This window comes from Rhagoletis zephyria, unplaced genomic scaffold, assembly GCF_001687245.7.
Source record: "Rhagoletis zephyria isolate East Lansing unplaced genomic scaffold, Rhagoletis_zephyria_1.1 Rzeph_scaffold_00003, whole genome shotgun sequence".
Lineage (NCBI taxonomy): Eukaryota > Metazoa > Arthropoda > Insecta > Diptera > Tephritidae > Rhagoletis > Rhagoletis zephyria.
The window spans coordinates 1,011,294-1,016,304 of NW_016157087.1; the positions used below are offsets into that span (position 1 = coordinate 1,011,294).

A 5,011-nucleotide genomic window follows, 5' to 3' on the forward strand; every position below is an offset into this window, starting at 1 on the left:
TCTCAATTTTACGCTCTATTTTGCTTTTACGCTCTCGCTGCAATGTTTTACTGGAGAAGTTACTATACAAACCTAATGTTACTCGCATATTTTCGAGCCTGTATGTAAATTTTCGGAAAAAAGGTTAAAAAGTATATTCATCTGCTGAAAAGATATTTTCGCAGATTCACAATTTATTTAAAATAAATCTATTAGCCCAATCTCCAATTCCATGTGAATAAATCTCCCCAGTGCTTAAATAATTTTCACCACATTAAATAGCTGCACAACACCCTAATTGCCGAAAAAACGTTGCTTGCAACACTAGTCCTTTATGGGGACCAAACTTGGCGAAAAAAAATAGCTAAGTTTGTTTACTGGATATACTGAGGTGTGTAGCAATGAGTTATAAGTCGTGAGAAACTTGAAGAATTTTATGTTTGAATTAATAAAAATGAAATAAATTTACATTTTACAAAATACTACAATCTACTTTAATCACGGTGTGTTTAAGCAATTTCTAAATTTTTAGTTCGTTTGCTTTGTGAACCAGTTAAAGGGTACGGTAATATTTCATTGTGAAATTTAGTTTGTGTATGTACGTATGTATGTAAGTGTGGATTGCAGAAACACCGACTAGCAAATCCTTTTTTTTTTATCGACAATGATGCCGCTTTAGGTATGTAACAAGGCGAACACATAAGGTGGTATCGATTGAACAAATACAACAATTACTTGTATTTTGTTTTTGCTTTTAGCGGGCCATTGCCAAATTTCAGCTATTCTTTCCCGAATGAAAAAGGGCGACGGAAAATGCAAACACTCTCACGTTTTCACTAACGAAATTCAAAATTTTGACAATCAAACGCTACTCGCATCTGATGAAACAACACCACCTTATATAAGTTCGCCTTGGTATGTAATTTACATCAGGCGATTTTACAGGCAATTTTAGTTGAATGGTGTAAATCGCCTTTCAAGTAATCGCCTGTGAAAGTTGAATCATGTACATTTGCTATTAGCCCGAGGATCAACGCGCGGTTGTTAATAGCGTTCACTGCATTTGCTTATGTAAATACATATCGTGTAAGAGCGCTATAAGCAATTTTTATTTGAGCACATTGTTTAGGTGTGGGAAATTTAATGTGTAGAAATTACAAGTAATTTTTACCCTGGCATTCAGTAAGCGGTCTCTAGTCACTAATAGTGACTTTTGTTGGTGAACTTGAATTTTGAGACTATTTGGTATTCAGTACGCTGTATGACGTCTCTAGTCTCAAAAAAAGTCACTAATTTGTCAGCTGGCTAAGAGCAGGTCTCAAAAATTAAAATATGGATAAAAAGTTAATTGATTTCCATTTTATTACAAAAAAAATGCGAATATGAAGCAAGGAAATTTGTTCAATAAGAATTTCGTTAGGAAATAAACCAAAATGCTTTAATAGGTAATTCTCTAGTGTAGGGTAACAACCCCTAAAAAAGGTCCGGAAAAGTCGGGAGGGGTACCAAACGACGCGTTTCGGTCCCCCTATTAACAATCCGGAGGGGGAAGGCTAATATTATTAACCATTTAAAAGTTATGAACAAAAAACTCTTGTTAAATTTCGTTGTTTTCTATGGGCAATTACACCGACAAAGATTCACTAAATCACCTGTTCTCACTTTTTAAAAACTATTAGAATATATAATTTAACTTATTTATTAAACAAACACATTGTTTTATCAACCTAAGATAGATTATTTTGTTATTAAAAAGAAGTTGACAATCTTTGCGAACTGAAACGCGAGATTCCAAAATAGCTATAGTGCTGCCACTATATTAGTATTTCGTAATAATTCACTTTTCCTTATAAGGTGTGTGCACTGTTCAATGCTTTTCGGTATCTTCTTTCGTTTAATATATATATAAATAATGAAAATTTTTAATAAAAAATCGCGCGATTTTTTGTTAAAAATTTTCGGCTGCGGCGCTTTTTTCATAAAAATCAATACTTCGATAAATAATGAAAATTTTTAATAAAAAATTGAGCGATTTTTTATTAAAAGGTTTTCACCTGCGGCGCTTTTTTTATAAAAATCAATACTTTGATAAATAATGAAGATTTTTAATAAAAAATCGCGCGATTTTTTATTACAAATTTTCGCCTGTGGCGCTTTTTCCATAAAAATCAATACTTCGATAAATAATGAAAAGTTTTAATAAAAAATCGCACTTTTGGCACTCCATGACGCTTACTTTTAATTACAGCTAAAATAACTGTAAACCATAAAAGTAGCGCTGCCATGGTATAGCGAAATTTGCTATTATATTTTGGTTAGAATATCTTATTTAGGTGAAAGTAAAAAAAGAAGAAGTGTATAGTGTAAACTGAGTATAATAGCGCAAATGAAATGTGAAATAAAGTGGCAATACCAGCGACTTGAGGTTATAATAATCTTGGCAGGCGCAAAGTTTGTTTACTCTGTTTTATTAACGAAATATATAAATAAAAGTGAATAAATGATTTGGTTTGCATAAAATAATAACCGGAGACGTTTTAATAGTGTTTTAAAAGTGTAAACTGGTATTTAGTGCATTTTTGACGTGGTAATTGCTCATAGAAAACAACGAAATTTAACAAAAGTTTTTTGTTTATAACTTTTAAATGGTTAATAATATTAACCCTCCAGATTGTTAATAGGGGGGCCGAAACGCGTCGTTTGGTACCCCTCCCGACTTTTCCGGATCTTTTTTAGGGGTTGTTACCCTACACTAGAGAATTACCGTTTAATATCATACAAAACCCTTGAAAAAAAAAATTATTATTTTTTAACATTAAAATCTAAAGATTATTAAAAAAATAAAACTAATATAAAAAAATACTAAATATAAAAAAAATCCTCTACGCCCGAGGAGTACTCGAACCCGGACCCTCTCGACGGGCAGCCTAATGCTTTGACCACTCGGCCATTGCGCCTCTTCTGGCGGCGAGGCAAAAGGCATACGTAAACGCTATCAGTTTACTGTCTGTGTTTGTTTTCACCACATTTTTGGTGACCTTTTTGTGACTCTCTCCTACTGAATAGCCAAATCATCTCAAGTCACAAAAATAGTCACTAATTGCTAATCTCAAATTTAGTGACTTGAGATGAGACTGAATTACTGAATCCCAGGGTTAAGCAAAAAACAAAACCGACTTTAATTCTCATATAAAAATAGAAAATTCATATGTATATATATATATTTCATGATCCAATGATCGGATCTAAACCAGATTAGTATGGGACCACCTCTGAGACACTACCTTTCCGATGCGAAAGGGTCCAAAGTGGTCCAAAGTTACGCGGTAACATACATAAAAAAAATCCACATTCACACAATTCCACAGAGGGACCCAATTTTTTTGCTTGCCCTGTGACATCAACGTGCTAATAATGATAGAATGATGAATGATAATATTCTATCATTCTCGATGAACTGCATGTTCAACGTGTGTTGCCGCCTTTAGCAGCGTTTTGTGGAATTCAATTTATTGTTATACACACTTGTGGATTTTATGCTATGCATATATAACTGTTTGTGTGTATCGAAATAGATACAGTTGATTTTTAGTTTCTGTGAAAGGAAAACGTGTGTAGCGATGAGTTATAAGTCTTGAGAAACTTGAAGAATTTTTTATTTGAATTAATAAAAATGAGATAAACTTACATTTTACAAAATACTACAATCTACTTTAATCACGGTGTGTTTAAACAATTTTTAAATTTTTAGTTCGTTTGCTTTGTGAACCAGTTAAAGGGTACGGTAATATTTCGTTGTGAAATTTAGTTTGTGTATGTACGTATGTATGTATGTATGTAAGTGCGCATTGCAGAAAAACCGACTAGCAAATCCTTTTTTTTATCGACAATGATGCCTTTTAGGTATGTAATTTACATCAGGCGATTTTACAGGCAATTTTAGTTGAATGGTGTAAATCGCATTTTTTTTTTTTGGATTTTGGGTAGGTTGGCTGGCTTTCACCATCGCCAGGTTATTCCTCTAATTTAAATATATGTCTCTTTGCATGTTTTATTCCGTAGATGTATGCAATCGTCGCTCCACTGATACACGATGGTAATACCGCTATGGGCCAGAACCACGTGCTCAAGTTTCTGCTATGCTTATTTCAAATCTTTATTTTGTTATTAAATCTTGATTATATCGTTTTTAAAATTTGTGTTGTTTTCTTGGTTGGAACCTCAGCGGTCCACAAGTAACCAGGTTATTCTTTCAATTTAATAATTGGTAATTATACGTCAAATTATATTTGTTAAGTTTGTGTTTGTATTGCAGGGTCCAAGTATCGACAGGTTATTTATCAATTTAATAATTTAATCATTATTCGTCGTATTATATGTGTTTAATGCATATGTATTAAATTGCAATTTCCAACAATTTTAGAAATTAATTCCTTTAAAATATGTATTTCTTGTTTCTCTTCATACAACAGTTATATTAATAAATTTTTCCTAATTCAGTTGTTCATACAGTTAATTTGTTCATCCGATAGTACCGTTTCAACGGTACGCTTTAACATATTCCATTTAATCGCAATTTCGTTTCTTAATGTCCACGTGTATTACATTACTTATGTAATTTTTATTTAGTAGTATTATCTTCCCTTGATTCAAAATTTTATTTTACATTTAATGAAGCTTAATTTAAAGGTGTATGTTATTTTTAATGAAACGACATCATTTTTGTGTGTATATTAATCTGATATTTGCTTTATAAAAACTCGACAGGTCAACACGACCTTACTCGTCGAGGAGCCATTTTGAACTGCGAAATCATGTACATTCGCTATTAGCCCGAGGATCAGTGTTGCCAGAACTTTTTGGGCCGACCTGCTCTTCTTCTTCTTCTTTTTTGGCGCTGTAACCGCCTAAGCGATTTTGGCCGAGTTCAGCAAAGCACGCCAGTCGTTTCTCCTCTGTGCCAACTGACGCCAATTGGAAACGCCAAGTGAAGCCAAGTCCTTCTCCACCTGATCTTTCCATCGCAGTGGGG

General features: G+C 33.1%; 1 protein-coding gene across 9 annotated transcripts in view; it reads left to right on the top strand.

The window, feature by feature from the left end:
- The window catches only part of LOC108369759 (uncharacterized), a 75,247-nt gene that overhangs the window by 8,980 nt on the left and 61,256 nt on the right, over positions 1–5,011 (top strand). The window contains exon 2 of one of the 9 annotated variants that reach the window (XM_017625041.1): positions 371–539. The exons of 5 other annotated variants lie outside the window; for them this stretch is intronic. The gene's annotated coding sequence lies outside the window, so the exon portion shown is untranslated. 3 more of the 9 variants (XM_017625390.1, XM_017625249.1, XM_017625538.1) reach the window with 3 other exon arrangements.